This window comes from Anolis carolinensis, chromosome 2 (assembly GCF_035594765.1).
Source record: "Anolis carolinensis isolate JA03-04 chromosome 2, rAnoCar3.1.pri, whole genome shotgun sequence".
Taxonomy (NCBI): Eukaryota; Metazoa; Chordata; class Lepidosauria; order Squamata; family Dactyloidae; genus Anolis; species Anolis carolinensis.
In genome coordinates this window covers 135,137,571-135,157,993 of record NC_085842.1, presented here as the reverse complement: position 1 = coordinate 135,157,993, position 20,423 = coordinate 135,137,571, and the positions used below count along the sequence as shown (strand labels likewise).

At 40.7% G+C, this 20,423-nt stretch overlaps 1 protein-coding gene and 1 pseudogene across 3 annotated transcripts in view; both read right to left on the bottom strand.

The window, feature by feature from the left end:
* llgl2 (LLGL scribble cell polarity complex component 2) overlaps positions 1-19,674 on the bottom strand; it is a 77,439-nt gene extending 57,765 nt beyond the window's left edge. For 2 of the 3 annotated variants that reach the window (XM_016991344.2, XM_016991345.2), the window contains exon 1: positions 19,317-19,433. The gene's annotated coding sequence lies outside the window, so the exon portion shown is untranslated. Of the gene's footprint in view, positions 1-19,316; positions 19,434-19,530 lie in introns of those variants that run through there. The other variant, XM_003217208.4, reaches the window with a different exon arrangement.
* LOC134295890 (uncharacterized) lies at positions 7-11,074 on the bottom strand (annotated as a pseudogene).
* Positions 19,675-20,423: the final 749 nt, after the last annotated feature.

Below are 20,423 nucleotides of genomic sequence, written 5' to 3'. Positions count from 1 at the left end.
CTGAGGAGGAAGAGCAAAAACATTCATAAGGCTTTGAGTATCACTGATGTTCAACATATCTAGAACATCTCACAGAAATAGGTAATGTTTTGCCCTTTCTGACCAGCAAAAGAAGAGAATACAGAAAAAATTATCAATAATCAAGAAAATCACAGGAGACATACGTCTAAAAAAAGAAAGCAGTTCTGGATATTCTCCAACTTCCTAGAGTTTTTGGCAGCACTGACTTGGAAATGCTACTGTACCACTCACATATTTAATAAAAGAGGGAAAAAGGAGAAAATATAAAACTATCCCTCAAATAAAGAACTGCTCAGTCTTGCAAATATATTTATTTTATTCAATCTATACCCTGTCTTTCTTCTGGGATGTGATCTAAGGCAACAAGCAAGTTGGTGCCACTCATTCCTCATACAGAAGTGGGAGCTGGATTTTACTTAAGCAATGATGATGAGATCATGTCCTAAAGTCGTCTGCTGCCTCAGGTGACTACTTGAGGACATTCAGGAAGGGCATGTGGGACAAGCAATTCTGCCTCCATCCAGGAAGGAATGGACAGGGAACTCTGGAAGAATGGCCAGTCTGTCAGCTATTCTAATAACTTATGAGCAAGGTGAAACTTATCTTGCATCAAGAGAAAAAGATACTACACAATAATGCATATACTTACACTCTGTATTAATTATTTTAAAGCTATTCTATCCTAATTCATAGTAATGTCAAGCTCTGGATTAAAACCTAGCTTCTATTGTTAAGCAACCTATGAAAAAGGGTTTGTGAAACCATACGGTGCTTTCAGCTATCTTATAACTGCTTGAGAACAGCAGCACCCAATACCTACCCGGGTTAAATAAAAACAAATGAATAGATTTCTACAGCATGTTTGAGGGCCTGAATTAATATATTTGTCATGACAACATCCCATTAATGTGAAACACTATGTCTGCCAAAAGAATCTCAGTCTCGTCTTGGGATTCTTCAGGTAAGGTATAAAAAGAAGTGGGTTTTTTTCCTGTCAGGAGCGACTTGAGAAATTGCAAGAGAATTGGCCATCTGCAAGGACTTTGCCCAGGAGACAGCCGGGTGTTTGATGTTTTACCATCCTTTTGGGAGGCTTTTCTCAGGTCCCTGCATAGGGAGCTGAAGCTGACAGAGGGAACTCATCCATTCTCCCCAGATTCGAACCACCAACCTGTTGGTCAGCAGTCCTGATGGAAAGGGGTCTAACCCATTGTGCCACAGGGGGCTCCATAAAAAGTGATGAAAGGGGAGAAAAAAGGAATGCACCAGGAGCTTTAAATTCTATTTGAGTTTTTGCACGAACTTTTGTTGATATGGGCTCACTTCTTTGGATGCAGTACATTAAGTGGCATTAAAACCTAAGGTATTCGACATATTTATACAGTTGTGGAAGTGAGACAGAATGTAACCTGGTTGAGAAAGATAGAAATCACGAACCTTGCCTTAAAAGTTCAAAGGGCTACATAAAGTGATACAGGTCTTGCAACTTTTTACAATGGTCATCAGTGTTTGTGTGTGAAAGCAATAAATCCGCTTTCCAAAATCAGCTTCCCAGAGACCATCCTCCCAGCTACTATGGATGTGACCCCTATAAACCAACATCAAACACAAAGAAGGACTACAAGTAATCAAGAACACCAGCCCAAAGGAGGCTACAATGGACCTAACCCCCAAACCTCTCCTCCTATGCAAGGATCATGATTTGCATCTTTGCATCCTATTACATTTTGATTGTCCCACAAAGGCAAAACCAGTGAGTTGGTCTTCAAAGTGCTGTCACATTTCTTTTTCATCCCCCTTCCTTTCTCCTTTATATGCTGCAAGAAACTGAAAGTTTCTTCTTTGAAAACTACCCCACAAGGAAAGGTTTCTTCTATGCAGGTCTAGACTTGAATTCCCACTTTTTAGTCAACATTCCCAACAAGACTCTGCCATTTGCACTCTAATAACCAGTCCGAAATAATGATGCCCTCATAGCCTGACAGTAATAGATACAGCTCTATGATTGGATCAACAATGTTTGGGAGAAACTGCACTGAAATCCTAGGTCAACCCCTTCTTTTGAGTAGAGCCCAGGACTTCAACAGATCCATTAGTTAAGTCAAAAAAAGGGGAGAATCCTTCAAAGATCTCAGAAAACCATGTAGGTTAATCCAACCTCTTGAGCTCAGACTTCACACTTCTTCCTTTTTTTCTTCAGCGTTTGTCCCGCTTGATGGCAGTCTGCTTTACTGGTTGTTGGCACCATTTCACCCCGTTGTGCATCTCAGACTTCCACAAAACTCTATTGCATGTACAAAATTCTATTGCGGTAGAGTTTTTCCCACTTGCGACCCCTTTTCACCTGAGAAATTTCTATGTGACTATACAACAGGTATAAATATCAAATATTTATTGATAAGTATTTGCAAAGCTTGCCAAAGAGGCTGATTTTCCTTCCTGTGGAGTACAGCGCAAGTATTTTCTGCAGAGTTCACTATACCCACTGCAAGTTGTTGCTGACAGAATTGTGTAAACGGGTGGCATTCAGAAACCTTTTATTATTGCCAAATTTTTCATGGCCCCAATATTGAGCTAAGGAGACCTCATTTGGAGTCAGGACCAACAGTTTAAGAAGCAGTGTTCTAGAGGATACAACATGTCTCATGTAGTGTGTAACTTGTCTTTATAGGAACTAAGACATGAGAACTGTTCACTGGTCCTTGAAGCATGTAGTGGAATCTGTCATGGGAAATCAATAATTTATTTTTGTTAAGAACTGGGGAGGCAGTGTGGTGCATCAATGTGAACACATATAACTCTGGAGACCAGGATCCAATTTCACGCTTTGCTATGGAAACCCACTAGGTAACCTTGGATGAGCGACACACTCCTAACCCCAGAAAACCTGTGAGTTTGAAGGCACACAATAACCAAGTGCAAGTTCTTCCCCCAAAAAAGAAAGAAGAGAATATAATGTCCAGACCTAACAGCCTTGAAACATACCTAGCTGCTCAATAAATCTATAAACATTAACAGAAGTATCTAAAAAAAAAAATACCTTTTTTGGACCAGGGCTTACTTGACCAGGACCCACTTTGATCAAAGACCACTTTGACCAGGGACCACTCTCCAACATAACCAAAAGGGTTACAAATCAGTTTTTGGTCAACTTTATATTCGGTTTGGTTATTTGGTAGTCAACATCTGCTCACTCACATAAAACCATATTTAATAATCTAGAGCTGATATGGTCTATCCAATGCAATTGTCAGCTCTGTGGAAAGGAGTAGAAATAAAATTAATAAAATAAAAAAGTAAAGAGGAAGTTAGTTCACGGACTGGATTTTTGTTCTCGCAGCCCACAGGTTGAGAACCACTGAAATATAGGATTAAATAGCCCTGGACCACTGGAATACAATGACATTTTGGGACAACAGACTACAGATCCTAATTGTTATTTAGCTCCAGTTATAGGATTTCTGGCAAAGATTTTATGAACAATAACAAGTGTGGAACCTCTAGATGCAAATCTAAGATGGATGATGACGACAATGGTGGTAGTGGTAATGATGGTTGTTGCTCTTTTTGGAAGAAACACATAAGCACAGGAGGGAGAAAGCAACAGTTCTTGGAGATTTAGTAGAAAATAAGAACAACTTCTATTCACACCTCTGTCTAAATTGCTTTAGCAAATTGTTGCATCAGATGAAAGTTGATACTACTTTCCAACACTCAACACTCTGTAACCTAACTGTTTGTGGACCTGTTGTCTACAACACCACAATAAAGGCAAAAACAACAAAACGGAAAGTCCTGTTTGCAGCAAGCAGTGGGAACAAAATAGTCACCAGTTAGTCTGCACTCAGGGCACCCAGTTCACAGGGTAAAGACAACAGAGCTTAGGAACATTGCCTACCCAAACAGCAATCTTTCCCAGAGGCAAGGCCCTTCAGTTAAGTTGTACAATAACATCCATTATTCCTCCCCTAATATATTGATTGGTCATGCTGATGAGGGGATCGACTCCTCCTCCAAACTCCAGAAGAGGCAGATTCAGTATTGTGAGACAGCAGGAATTAGAGGGTTTTTTTTAAGTCTAAAGGAATGCTTAAGGACTACAGATAGTGTGTAATTTAAACCCAGGAGCTCTTCCTGCCTCTTTCAAGTCTTCTGTTTGTTCTTTGGGCTGGAGTACACAGTGCAGCCGTGTCTGGACACAGAAGGAATTAGATTTCAAATGCTGGGCCTATGAATCTCCCTTATCACTTCCTCCAGCCCAGTCTTTATCCACCCTGATTCATAGAGGATCTCAAGACTTTGGAAAGCTATTAACAAGATGCCAGGGATTGAACCTACGGCCCTCTGCCTACAAAGGTTGTGTTCAAGTACTGTTACGGCTCTTCCATACTGAAACTTTTCAGACAAAACCTCTGATGTCAGAGCAATAACACAAAAGAAATCAAAGTGGGGTGGGAAGGATGAGCAAGGTCAGCAATGAACATTCCTTAATTACCATTATTCCCAACATGAACAGCATCTGGCCCACATAATTATTGAAATATGACATTATTGGTGCTTGTAGCACTACTTCAAAGAAGGAAACAAATTGTTATTGTTTCTGCCACTGCACACAACCTAATGTAAAATACTTGGATGGTAATTCTTAGCAATCTGGGATATTTCTATTTCTTTAGGCTTATATAAACACACAGTTTCATTCTTTTTGCATTCCAGTCAGTAATGAGGTCATCACCCGCATGTCAAGTCATAAATCAGTCAATTCCTGCAAAAAGATTTCATTAGATCCTCCAGAATAGTTACTGCCACACGAGAAAGTGAAGGGAGAGTCAAACTAAAGGCACAGAGCTGGTAATGTCAGCACATTTTCCCTTCCAGTGGTCTGAAGGATGTTCCATGTAATTATTTTTTGAAAAAGTAATCATGTTTTTTAAAAATACAGCAAGTCCCCAAGTTATGAACAAGATAGGTTCTGTAGATTTGTTAAGTTGAATTGGTTTGTAAGTCGTAACAATTACATTTTTAAGTGTCACTCCTGCCAAGTACACACACACACACATAAGCTTTGAATAGCATAGGGAAGGGTTAACACCCCTGTGAAGTTTGTTTTCCTGTCTGTGCTCCTGTTCAGAACATTTCACCTCTCTTTCTGTCCCTGTGATAATTAGATTTTGAAAAATTTGGCTTGCTGTGAAAACAAGAATTGGCGAGAAAGCTTCAGTAGAGACACCTTTTCGCCATGATAAGTCCTTCAGAAGTGCATTTCCCTTCTTAGGGGTAGATTTCTCTCATTTCCTGTTGTCTCACTTCTGTTCTTAATTACGAGTCATTTGTAAGTTGGATGTTTGTAACTCAGAGATTGCCTGTATATCATTTCATTTCAGCATCACTGTGTCCATTGGTATGCAGCCTTCAGTGTATACAAAACAAAAACACCTTAAGCTAGTTGTTGCATTGGCTTCATTCACTGGCGGGTTAGTAAATAAAGTTAAGAATTGCTGTGGAAGCCCATGCCAAAAAGGAGGTGGGAAAGGAATGAAAAGTAAATAAACACAGTGCTAGTTGTATGTTTGACCAGCTCACTCTCCGCCCTTACTGTTGCAAACAAACCGACATGTGAGAGATAGGCTCCTTTTAAGAAGATCATGAATCTGACCCAATCCTGTGAAATCACACTACCTTCAAACATGGGAGCATCATAGAAAAGAATTCTCCTATACATAACTACACCCAGTTTTCTTTTTCTGGCTTATAAAGGCACATTGTAAACATAACACATACGTCTCTCCAAACCATAACACCCAAAACACCAAAAAAAATTGATTGTCACAAACAGCCTGTAGATATTGTTGGAAAAGGAAAAACGTGTACTTATTTTTAATCACACCAAATGTTATTCCCCTGTAACTTCAGAGTACAACCCTTTGAAGTCAATGTGAATTATATTTGAGTAGACACATATAGCAATTTTCAAATACAGCCATGTAGAGGGAAGAAAAAAGGAGATCCATGCATCCATGCATGAAATAATACATTATTTCAGCACAACTTTTTGGGGCAATAGCAAACATTTTTAGTGCAGCTTCAGTAGGCGAGTGTGTGTAAAATATAAGACCAATGCAAAGCAGTGTTAGAGTAACAAGTATTGATCTTAATTGTGTATTTTGAGAGTTGTTAAAAAGACACAGGTGGGTGACCTAGTGTAGATAAGACAGATAGACACATGTATGGTAGGAAAGAGTCTCAGTCTAAGCCTAATGAAATGGAAGTGTTAACCTAGAGATTGGAACTGGATACCAACATTACAAAAAAGAAAACCTAAATGATCATAAAACATGTAATAGTGGCAGTAACAAAGTATTTAAAAAGAACATTTGTAACTGGAAGAAATGAGATATTAAAAGGCAACTGGAAACTGGAAAAAAAAACTAGTTTGGCTATAAGTTTTATTTAATGTAACCTATATTTGGGTAGGTGTGTGTACACCGATAATATCTTATCTCATAATATTTGTTTACACAAAACCCAGTGCATATCTGAGTGGCTTCAGTGTGTTCTAAGTACTGCAGTGTTACAGATGATTTTCAGGATAGACATACTTCTGAAACAGAAGGGCCCTGCATACTGCCCAGATTCTCAGGAAGACTCATTGGGGAGGCAACCAGTCCCACTCATGAACATGTTTCATACATCTTCAAGGTTGTCAGAAGGAAAGGGATCTCACTGTACTGACAGAAAATCTTGAAAAGCAAGTATTACCTAAATTATGTCACCATTTCCAGATAGACCACTGTTCTGATGCTTATTATGAGGAGAGCTTGATTTTATTCTTGAGCTTCATTGCTGAGTTATGTAAAAGTAGTCTGTTTTTCACTGATTCATTATCTTGCTCTTCAGCTAGAACTTCCAGAATATCTTACAAATTTTAAAACTACTTCAGTAAAACATATCATGAAAGTTAGTAAAACAATAAAGTGGTAACATCAGCAAGATCAGTGTTAAAGATCTAAACAATTTTAGAAGACTTGGGTAAATCAATACCTTAATCTTCTACTGGGAAGACACCAACCATGCGCCAGAATAAGTGTTCCAACCGAGGATGATTTTGGTGCATGGTGGGGAAACTTTAGCACTCCATATATTTTACCCCACAGTTATCAATGACACTGAAAATAAGCAATTATAGAACTTGAAATCCATACTGTCCAGAAGGTGATAGATTCCCCATCTGTCTTCTAGATTATCTAGATCAGTGGTTCTCAACCTGGGATCGCCAGATGTTTTTGGCCTACAACTACCAGAAATCCCAGCCTGTTTACTAGCGGTTAGGATTTCCGGGAGTTGAAGGCCAAAACATCTGGGGGCCCCAGGTTGAGAACCATTGATCTAGATCCATTTCAGTCTGGTTTCAGGCCTGGCTATGGAACAGAGATAGTTTTGGTTGCCTTGATGGATGACCTACACAGAGAGCTAGACAGGGGGACAGCTTTTGATACCATTGATCATTGTATCCTTCTGGGTCATCTTGCTGGGATGGGACTGGGATCCACTGCTCTGATCCTTCCTGGAAGGCTGTACCCAGAAAGTGGTGCTGGGGGTCCTCAGCACTGAACCTGGAGACCTAGGTGTCACTGGTGGCCAGGACGGCCTTTGCATAATTAAAACTTGTGCACCAACAGTGCCCATTCCTTGGGAAACCAGATCCGGCCTTGTCGGTACACAACTTAGTTATATCCCTCCTGAATTACTGTCAGGGCTGCCTCTGAAGCGTGCTCGGCAAGTTCAGCTGGTCCAAAGAGCTGCAGCCAGGTTGCTCACTGAGGCTGGCTATAGGAAGCGGACAACCTCCCTGTTGAAGCAGCTCCACTGGCTGCCAGTTTGTTTCCAGGCACAATTCAAAGTGCTGGTTGTGACCATTAAAGCCCTATATGGTTCAGGTCTATATGGACTGTCCAGGCTATTTGGCTGACCGCATCGCCTTGTACGAACCTGCCCGGGCCCCTAGATCTTCAGGAGAGGCCCTTCTCTCCATCCCACCTCCATCTCAAGCTGGTGGGAACAAGAGAATGGGCCTTCCTTCTCAGTGGCTGCCCCTGGACTCTGGAACTCCCTGCTCAGGGAAGCCAGAATGGCCCCTCCCTGTTGCCCTTATGGCAGCAGGCTTCTTCTTCTTCTCCTTCAGCATTTGTCCCACTTGACCAGCCCTACTGGTTTTTTGGCGCCATTTCACCCAGTCATGCACCCAGTCAGGGTGTATGCCAGCAGTCTTCAGATCTTGTGCAACATGTCCAGCCAGAGTTGCTTCGGTCGTCTCTTTGGTCTCTTGCCAGACACTTTTAAATCAATAGCAATCTTGCAAATGGTTTTCAGCTCAGAGAGTATGACCATACCATCTGAGGCGTGATTCTCGTAGTTTGTCAGGAATAGGAGGAATGGCAAAGCGTTACTGGATGTCATCATTGCGGATGTGGTCAAGGTGTGTGACGCCAGCCATAAATTGCAGCATCCTCATCTCTATAACACCAAGGTGTCATTCTGCTTCCTTTATTACCGGCCAACATTTATCTCCATATATTGTGGCAGGCCTTACAACAGTTCAATAGATTTTTGATTTCAGGTGATTGGGCATCTTCTTGTCGCAAAGTACACCTGCTACCGAGAGCCATTTCATCCAAGCCGCGTTAATTCATGAGGTGACTTAGTCAAAAAGGTTGCCATCTGAAGTTGTAGTTGATTTAAGATACTTTAAGTTGTTCACTTTTGGGAAATCCATCCCATCCACATGGATGGTATCAGTCTCTTCCTCATTGCTCGTCAGGGAGTCCATCTATTTGACATTGAGGCAAAGACCAAATTGCTCCAACCGGTCACACTATGCTTGCACTTGAGTTCTTCCTTGTCCTCAGAAGCAAGCATTATGTCATCAGCATACAACAAAGCCCAAGGTGCCGGTTTCTGTAGATCTTTAGTAAATCCATTAGAACAACAAAAAGAAGGGGAGAGAGGGCTGAGCCCTGATGCACACCAACGGTGATGGGGAACTCTGATGATGTGCCAGCAGCAGCCTGCACCTGGCTTTTTGGATTGCTGTATAGAATACGGACCCAGTTGACCAGTTATTCGGGAACAGCATGTTGTTGTACTGCGTACCAAATAACTTCAAATGCTGTCTCCAAATTGAGGAGTGCAACATGAAGTGGCTTTAGTTTCTTGACCAAGAGTTGAGTACCGTGAATTGCATCAATGGTACTACATAAATGCTCAATACGTGAAAAAGAAGAAAAACTGAAGTGTCCATTAATTTGAAAGAAACATAATTTTGCCCTGATGATAATGATGGCAGGAAAGCCCTGTATCACCACAGAACAAGTACAGTTAAGTGCTTTTCTGAGGTCTCAGCACGACATACAAATGCAATCACTTCAACATTATTTTGATTAAAGGGATCTAGAATATTAGGGTGGTGATTAAGAATAGTTCAACCATTTAAGTACAGCACTTCTACAAGTTTACTTTGGAAAGGCAAAACTGTGATGGACCAGCCCTGGCTTTCCTTCAGGCAACTGCATGACATTTGGCAAGTCATGAACAAGGAGTCTACAGCCTTTTCTTAGAATATATGCCAGGAGATGACTGGGCAGCACACTTTTTAACATGTGCATGCAATGTTTTACTTTCAAATAAGTAATCTATAGAGTATGGATTCAAGGCGGCCTTTGAAGACAAACCCAACTGCAAAGATGCTCTTTTTGTTTTGATTCAGAGACTTATAAGATTCAAATCTATATGTAAGGATATCATCTCCATATTGAGAGCTGGCGTGGTGGTTTGAATGATGGACTAGGGGATACCAGGGTACAAATATAATTAAGGATTGAGTTTTCTGGGGAAAGGATATTCGCCATAGTCATCCTCGTAGGTTGACACAAAATGTTATGTTGCTTTTGATTAAAAAACAACTTCTAAGATTGTTATTAGGGACAGAAGTGAAGCACAGAAAGGAGCTCCCTTCTCTCACATCATCTGCTTCTAGATCAGTGGTTCTCAACCTGTGGGTCCCCAGGTGTTTTGGCCTACAACTTCCAGAAATCCCAGCCAGTTTACCAGCTGTTAGGATTTCTGGGAGTTGAAGGCCAAAAACATCTGGGGGGACCCACAGGTTGAGAACCACTGTTCTAGAAGATTATGAAGAAATGGTTCAGCAGTACTTCTCACTTGTCCCCATGTGACGAGAGGCCAAGAACTATCCTGATAATCCCACCAGTGCCTATAAATTCTGCTTATAACCTGGATCACACATCCTGCAGCTGAACACATTGTCACCCAACATGTGGACAGCACGAAATCCCCAAAGTTCCTGACAAGGATTGGCAAGTAGAATCAAGTGGTTATGATGCAAAGGCAGGCAGATCATGCAGCAACTGACCCTAAATGACATTTCAAGCCATTGCCGATATATGGAAGGTGGAGATAATGCATGTAATTAAAGTGATACAATATTTTATCTATTTTATTTGCTAGAATATTTATACTCTGCTCTTCAATCACAAGGGTTCTCAGAGTCTTTTACAAGTTGTTAGTTTGATGGTTTCCTGCCCTCAGGGTTATAAATCTATCTGTTTATCTGTATATCTAATTTGTATACCACTTTCCTTCCAATATGGGAACCAAGGATGTTTACTGTACAAGTTAGAAATCAGTTGCTACTAGAACTATGTATACTGGAAACATTAAAATCATTGATAGTACTATTAAACTTAGTTTTAAATGTAATTTAAAAGCATTTAAATGAATATTTCAAATATAAAGATCAACGCCCATTTTGTTCCTGGTGATTTATTTCTCCCAAGTAATTTGAATACAGTTTCCAGTTTGACTACTCTCTCCAAAATAGTTTTCATTCAGTTTAATTTCATGACACCAAGCAAAATTACATTAACACTAATTATCAGGAGTGGGGACTCTGAACAATATTCTTAATAATATTGGGCAGTTTATTGAGAAGTATTTTCTAAACTGGAACTCTTTGGGAGTCTGGGGTTACAAACCTCATCATGCACATCTGGCATAGTTCATAATCATGGTAACTATGATGATGGAAAATTGAAGAAGATCATAGTGTTTCTGTTTGCAACCAAAGTGGAAAAAATAAGGATATAGTTTTAAACACCAAGATACTGAGTGGCAGATCTCATCAAACCACTCTCAGATTATTTAAGATTATGCTAAAAGGTGCATGATTACACAGGATCCTTTCCTTCCTCCTCACAGAAGACAAGAAGCATCTGTACTATGTGAAAACCAGTTTTGTTGGGTCGTACTTTTTATTTAAGCACAAAGCAGTCATTCAAGTCTCAAATACTGTGTCCTAGCCTGAAACTCCTGAAATAATCATAGCCAGAATATTCACAAACACTAAAATGCACAGTAATCTAAATATTTACAAAACGTAAAGTAAGGGTTCTGTATTTGAGACCTAAGTTTTAAAACTAGGTTGAAGTTTGAATAAATCAGAAGTATCACAGAACTATCACACTGGAAAATCTCTATATTTACCTTCTATCACAGATTTAAGAATCTGAGATAAATCTATAACAAACTTTGTGGGAAACAATTCATCACCCAACTGTAATGAACCCAAAGTGATGCTTTTCAAAGTTGCCTACTAGCCAGTCAAAGCAGAAGCTACACCTCCAAAACCCTCTAATTAAATTGCACTGAGGGGAAATTACACAGTATAAATCAATCAGACTAGGAGTTCAAAGGAGACATGGAGGTGAAAAAAAGATGATCAGCTTGTACAAATGAAAATTATCAAGGCAATGACTGAAAATACGCTAAGGCCCAGAACAAAATAAGTCATCAAAAGATTACTAGGTGGTGCATCCCTTCAAAACCAGCCATTTGAAAATGTAAATCTTGGGAGCACACAGAGAGAAATATTAGAAAATACATGCAAATAAAAAAGATGGGAGATAAGTGACACTTGCAATGTAATTCCTGTTGTCAACACAAATTAAAGGAGCTCTCATAGCCATCAAAAGCACAGCTTTTGTACCCTTTAGATTCCAGGAAAGTTTTGGTAACTCTATAAATGACACTGATATTATTTTCCCCTATTACTTATACACCCAGTCATCACCTAATAAAAAGACTATGCTTCTTTCTGTATCTATCACAGATGTAAAAATGCAAGACATGATCCCAACTGATTTTCACAGGTGTGGGATGTCAAGAGACATCTCAAGATCCCAATACCATGCTACCAATTATATTGACACCTGTATTCCGTGTGGTTAATATAATCACAGCAACAGAATTAGTCCCATCTTGGATGACCTCTAGGTATTACTATTTCAATAAGACTTCAGTCAATCAGAGCTATCGACCAGAACAGGTCCCACAATTACAAATATACTTAGGAACAAACACAACAAAACTGCTAAAGCAGTTAGGGTTAACTTTTTTTCACTATTGGCTCCCACTGTAGTATTTCCTTCCGAATAGGTAAAAGCTTCTCCTACATGCAGTCTCCTCACCACATCCCAAAAACCACGGAGCCGCAGTGGCACAATGGGTTAAACCTTTTTGCCAGCTGAACTGCTAACCTGAAGGTTGTGAGAATTTGTGAGATGGGGTGAGCTCCCATCTGTCAGCTCCAGCTTACTGAGAGAATCCTCCCAGCGGGATGGTAATACATCCGAGTGTCCCCTGGGCACCTCTCTGTAGACAAACAATTATCTCACACCAGAAGCGACTTGCAATATGTTCTCAAGTCGTTTCTGACACAATTTTAAAAATTCTAAAAAAATATTCCATAGGGCTGGAAAACTCTCTCTGTATATGTGCTTTTAAGTTACCTGTCAATTTATGGTAGTCTCATGAATTTCATAGAATTTTCTTAGGAAATGAAAACTTAGAAGTAGTTTTGCCAGCTTCTTCCTCTGAAATATAGCCTACAGCACATGACATTCGTTAGTGGTCTCCCATCCAAGTACTAACCAGGACTATTTCTGTTTAACTTCCAAGTGTAGATGGGACTTGGTGCTTTTAGGGTATTTATGCCCCTACTGGGAATATCTCTAAAGCACATTTTTGAGGAAGGGAGAGCAGAAGGGAGTGATGCCACTAAGCATTAAATCAATCTCTTAGACCTTGCTCCTATTTTCCTCCAAGATATTGAACTATTTTTAGGAACTCTTGAGTAGTTATTAAAGTTTTTAATTAGTTAAGCTGACAGAAAAAATGTATTAATTAGTTATGTATCCACTTTACAGAGTATTTGACAATACTTCAGCCCCTACAACCACAGAGAGAACTCTGATATGACTAAGGGAGCATACCTTGCTCAAAGTTGTCTATATAACTCATGAGTATGGACTTGGAAACAGATTTAGGCTCAAATAAACTACTATATAGCAGAGATACTTGCAAGCTTAGCCTGAAACACAAAACTGAGCTCCTTTTACGTTTTGTGATGCCAATAAATTACGGGGGAAGGCAATAATAAACTTCTCTCTCATTACTAAATTTACAATTCTACATGCCTTGGGAAACAGTGACACCTATTATGCCCTTCTCCCTTATAAAATATTACTAGGCCATTTCACTGCCAGAGGCCAACGTCTACATTCGTAACTAGGATATAGATGACACCAGTAAAAATCATACTGCAAATGATTCTTCAGCCACACACTTTAAACCAGGGAAGTCTCATCACACATTAACTAATCCACAAAGTAAATGTATGGGGCACTTAGAAAAGCAGTTAGCAATACAAAGGAGCATTCTACTCACTGTTAAATAGACACAATGTAGGAATATTTTCCATTCCCCATGATAAACTACAATCTTCAATCCAATTGTCATGGCGCAATCACAGTATACATTGTATACATTGTGAGAACACTCCACATTAATCCAGATTAGAAAGGCAGATTACTATGTGTCACATGAGAACATTCCCACGATCATACAAAGGAAAGGAAAGATCGCTATTTTTAATCACTCAAATTGCGTGGAAATTATTAAAACAGATACATTTTAACCATTAAAGCTTCAAAATATACCCACCTACGATGTGTTGCACTCACTATTAATACAGTGTCAGTATTAATTACCCACAAGCAATCCTCTGCTTGGTATTTAGCATATCAGAATGCTACACAAAGGGTAGTTAGCGGGGGGGGGGGGGGAGAGTGGCTGTTTTTGACTAGTGTTACACCACTTTCTAGATCAATGTTTGTGGAAAAGCAAGATTGTAGGAAATTGTGTGTTGTGTGGTTTCCGAGGTGTATGGCCGTGTTCTAGTAGCATTTTCTCCTGACATTTCACCTGAATGACCCTCTGAATATGCCAGCCACAGATGCAGACTAAAAGTCAGGAGAAAATGCTGCTAGAACATGGTCATACAGCCCAGAAACCACACAACACCCCAGTGATTTTGGTCATGAAAGTCTTCGGCAACACATTATAGGAAATACTTTCATTCATATTTAGTGGTATACCAATAATACCCTTCATGTTGTGAGTATGAGCAATGTGGAATTTTAGGGTGAATCCACACAGTGGTATTAATGCTGTCTGGAACCACTTTAACTGCCATAGTTCAATTCTGGGATTTCTAGTTAATGAGGGATTAGCACACATCGTCTGAAAAGTTAAAACTTTATAAAATGACAGTTCCCATGATATCACAGCATTAATCCAATGCAGTTAAAGTGGTGTCAAACTGCATTAATCCTATAATATAGCTGTAAATAGGGTTCTGGACGTTATAGCCCCACACTCCAATTCTAGACCTGTTTATTGAGAAGGTAGCCTTTGGGGATTGATCTGTGAGCACCTGACACATTAGTGCTGCTAAAGCTAAGCAGCAGGAGAAGTTTACAATAAACTATATGGAATATCAATATTAGCTCTATACAGAAAAGAGAAATACAGTGCTTAGAAATTGTGCACAACATGAACTTCAGCCTAAGGAACAGGAGGAGTATCCCGCCTCCATCTCCCCCGAAGGGGACTCGGGGCGGCTTACAGCAAAATCAAAATACAAACAATGATAAAATATAAAACATCAGGACAAAAACAAAAACCAATAAAAAATATACACAATAAGTTAAAAAACACAACGCAGAATTAAAACATCAGGTTAAAAACAATGAGGTTGCAATAGTGGAATGGCAGATAACAAATAAGAAGAGGACTATTTATGATGGGACAAAACAGACTTCATAGTCTGACACAGGCCCCATCTATACTGTCATATAAAATCCAGATTATCTGCTTTGAACTGGATTATATGGCAGTGTAGACTCATAATCCAGTTCAAAACAGATAATCTGAAGTGTCTATTTTGATAATCTGGATTATATGGCAGTGTAGATCCATCCAAGGAGACCTACTGCTGTATAAGAAAGGGGTTTACTATCATTTGAGATGAATTGCGTACAATAAGCGCAGTAACTAGAATGTGTGTATATATATCATGGTAGGCAGAAAGATGGAAGCTATTTGCACTGCTAATAACACAAGATAAAGTTTTCACAACCCTAAATTTAATCATCTAGGAAATTCTAAAATGCAAAACATGCTTGATGTGTGTTAAATCGGTACCTACATGGGCTCTTAATAACAATGAAATTTCCACTATCAAAAGAAGACAAGCACCATCTAGGAAAGTCCCATGGACACCAGTTCCATCAAGAGAGCAGACAGAAACGATGCACCAAGTTTCCCCAGCCCAGTGTCCTTCAGATGTGTTGGAACTATAACTTCCATCCTACCACAATCAACATAGGATTTTTAGTTTAACACCTCTGCGGGACACCTGGATGGATGAGAACTATGTAGTGCAACTGCAGCTCCCAGCATTCATCACTTCTGAGTGAATTTACCAGGGATTCTGGAAGCTGCAACCCAAGTTCATCAAGGGGCTGCACAATCTCCAGCCGTATGATTGGGAAAGGCTGAATCGCATGTCCCGTCTGCTCTCCCTCAAAGGCAAAGATGACAACAATTTTCACAGCAAAACAGGTAGAGGTGAAGGGCAAGAGAAGCAGCCATTGATCTAGAATAATAAACCATTGTCTGAGCCTCAGAATGAAAACCTGGTGAAAGACTATTAATAAGACAACCACAGAGGGATTTATTCCCAACAATAAGGTAAAGTATTTCAAAGGGATCCAGTTTTCACCAAACAGGCCGGAATTAATGAGACCTGGTAATGTGTTTCCCTTCCTCCAACAACGTCCCTATTTCAGGTGCAACAACAATTCTTTATTGTCTGAAGAATACAGCTTGTATTAGAAACTACAGTTTGGATGCTCAGACTCCAAATAAGACTCCAGGAAAAGCAGGAAAGGAGTTTACAAGCCTTTAGGTGTGGGATTTTGTTACTTTGTTCGCTTCCTGCTTTGCTTTGCCTCAGGGGGTGCAGCAAGGTCATTTCCAGTAGTCGAAACTCAACAAGACAAGCCCCTTTATTAGGCAGTTAGTTCTGTCGATTCAAATTGCTAAAGATTGCATGGAAGTTTCAGTTTGCCTGGGGCTTATCAGCAGAGGCAGTCACTACATCAACCCACTTCAGCAAAGTTTCAGAGAAAAAGTTACTTTTTGTACCACAACTCACAGAATTTCACATCCCATAAGGCTTTAGAAATTGCATTCTGGAAGATTCAAGTTATTACAGTCCAAAGATAACTTTTCTCAGGCTTTGGTTTAAATCAAACCTGGTTCAGATTGTGAAGGACATTCATCTCTGAAAAGAACAGCTACTTAATTCAAGATAACTTTTTGCAACTTCAGAACTGTCTCGACCAAGGATACATCTAGACCAAGGGTCCCCAAACTAAGGTCCGGGGGCCAGATGCGGCCCTCTGAGGTCATTTACCTGGCCCCCGCCCTCAGTTTTATAATATAATATATTGTATATACATATAATATTGATAATAATATTATAATGTAATACAATATAACACTAATAATAATACCATATAATAATATTAATTATATATTCTATATTACATATAATATTACTAATAATATTACAGTCTAGTGGTATAGTTCAATATAGTAATATATAATGCTAATATTGTGCTATGCTAATAATATAATATATTGTATGTACATATAATTTGTAAGCCACTCTGAGTCCCCTTTGGGGTGAGAAGGGTGTGATACAAATGTAGTAAATAAATGCAGCAAATAATAAATAAATAAATACATTTTAGACTTGGGCTCACTCAAAGTCTGAAATGATTTAAAGGCACACAACAACAACAACAACAACCCTAATTAACTTGACTATTTCATTGGCCAGAAACAGGACCACACTTCCCATTGAAATCCTGATAAATGTATGTTGGTTAAAATTGTTTTTATTTTTAAATATTGTATTGTTCTTTCATTGTTCTTGTTGTTGTTGTTGTTTTTGCACTACAAATAAGACATATGCAGTGTGCATCGGAATTTGTTTGTATTTTTTTCAAATGATAATCCGGCCCCTCAACAGTCTGAAGGATTGTGGACCGGCCCTCGGCTTAAAAAGTTTGAGGACCCCTGATCTAGACTATAGAATTAATGCAGTTTGACCTCATTTTAACTGCTATAGCTTGATTACTGTAGTTTTATAAGGTTTTTAGATTTCTCTGTCAGAGTGCTGGTGCCTCTGCAAACTACAACACCGAGATTCCATAGTATTGATCCATGGCAGTTAAAGTGGTATTAAACAGTTGCTGAAAGCTTTCATGGCCAGAATCACTGGGTTGTTGTGAGTTTTCTGGGCTGTACGGCCATGTTCCAGAAGCATTCTCTCTTGATGTGTCACCTAAATCTATGACAGGCATCCTCAGAGGTTGTGAGGCCTGTTGGAAACTAGGCGAGTGGGGTTTATATATCTGGAAGGTCCAGGGTGGGAGAAAGAACTCTTGTCTGTTGGAGGCAAGTGTGAATGTTGCAATTAATCACCTTGATTAGCATTGAAAAGCCTTGCAACTTCAAGGCCTGGCTTATTCCTGCCTGGGGATCACAACCTCTGAGGATACCTGCCATAGTTGTGGGCAAAATGTTAGGAGAGAATGCTTCTGAAACATGGCCATACAGCCCAGAAATCTCACAACAACCCAGTGGCATCAAACTGTTTAAATCTTACTGTATAGATCAGTGGTTCTCAACCTGGGATACCCAGATGTTTTTGTCCTTCAACTCCCAGAAACCCTAACAGCTGGTAAACTGGCTGGGATTTCTGGGAGTTGTAGGCCAAAAACATCTGGGGACCCCAGGTTGGGAACCACTGGTATAGATGCAGCCCTCAAATTTCTATCTCATGCCAAGACCATTGCCTGCTTTCTGCCAAGCCCTTTTATTCCATTCAGGCAAGCTCACAAAAGGAAGCACTTTTATACTAACTTATTATTTATTACCTTGGCCTTTAAAGTGGTCACCCTGGCACCTGTGCAAACAACAGAGCCCGACCAAAAAAAAAGTCATTATAGGGAGAGGAGCAAACCACTTCCCAAAGTACCTTCAGTTACAAGCCACACTGCACAGCAAAGCGAACAAAAGCACCAGAAAGGCCGCACCACACCCGGAAACCCAACACCTGGAACTAGTTCCTTTAACCCAGGTAAGAATCCCAGCCCAGGGCTGCCCACTTTCACCTTTAGCAAAGCCTCATCAACCCTGAAATAATGGTAGACCCAACTCCATTCACCCAAAAAAACTCTGGTGTTCTAATGTTTGGGAGTGCATCTACACCAGCTATGGGCAAACTGGGGTCCTCCAGGTGTTTTGGACTTCAACTTCCACCATTCCTGGCCGCAGGCCCTTAAGCGGCTGAGGGGGAAAAGGAAGGGGCCTGAGGCCAGGAATGGTGGAAGTTGAAGTCCAAAACACCTGGAGGACCCCAGTTTGCCCATACCTGATCTACACTGTAACATTAAAGCGGTCCAGCACTATTTTAATTGCCATGTCTCAATGCTATGCAATCCTGCGAGCTGTAGTTCAATGAGACCCCAGCACTCTTTAGCAGAGAAAGCTACAGATTGCAAGAAACCACAACTCCCTGGATCCCAGAGCATTGAGCCATGGCAGTATCAACCTGCATTCATTCTACAGTGTGGATGCACCCTCAATCAGATCCTAACATCCTTTTTTGGGGGTACACCAGCTCCAGAGTCTCCCCAATCCCTGGCCTTCTCCAGCACCAGACCCCCCCCCCTTTATTGAGGTCAAAAGAGACGCAAACCCTCCCCCATGCACGCACACACTTCACCAAAGCCAGGCTGCAAACTTACCTTGCAGCAGGAGGCAAAGCTGTAACCGCACCCCACAAGGAAAGAAGGAAGGCTTTCCTCTTTTCTTTCTTTCTTTCTCTCCCTCGATCTCTCTCTTTCTCTCCCTCCCGACCCCACCCCCCTTATTTCCAGCCTTTGGCCCTATTTCCACGCCCACCCTCTCCTCTCTCTCTCCCCCCACCCCCTTTCCTCCGGCTCTCCATATCTTGCTTACCGCACAATCTCGCCCTTCGAGCAGCAGCACTGCCGCCGCCTCGCCTTCCTGGATACCTCCGGGAGGGGGCGTTCCCGCCGGATATGCAAATAAGCCCCGGCGAAAGGGCGGGGTTAGCGCGGCGCCTTCTTTCAACCCGGCTCCTTTCACCGCTCCCTCCCTCAGCCAATCGGGAGCCAGAGGACACCCCCCTCCTCCTCCCCTTCCCCCCTCCGCCTTTCTATTCTATCTCTCTCGCTTCGGCTCTGGCCAATAGAAAAAGAGCAGAGGGGGCGGGGGGAGGAGGAGGAGAGAATTCGGAATCAGAAGTGCATGCTCCTTCTGAGCCAATGGGGAGAGGGTGTGTGTGTGTGTATTTTTCACAGTATAATTAATTCTGCCTGACACTACTTTTACTACCATGCTACAGGATCCTGGGAGTTGTAGTTTGGCGACTCCCCAACCAGTGATTCTCAACCAGGGGTCCCCAGATATTTTTGGCCTACAACTCCCAGGAATCCCAGCCAGTTTACCAGCTGTTAGGATTTTTGGGAGTTGAAGGCCAAAAACATCTGGGGACCCATAGGTTGAGAACCACTGTGAGAAAGCTAAAGACCTTGAAAAACTACAACTCCCACAGTCCCATAGCATTGGACCGTGGCGGTTAAACAGAGCCTCACATATCCAACATGTGTCAATATACAGTAGAGTCTCAGTTATCCAACACTCGCTTATCCAACATTCTGGATTATCCAATGCATTTTTGTAGTCAATTTTTTCAGTACATCGTGATATTTTGGTGCTAAATTCATAAATACCGTAATTACTATTTAGCATTACTGCATATTGAACTACTTTTTCTGTCAAATTTGTTATATAACATGATGTTTTGGTGCTTAATTTGTAAAATCATA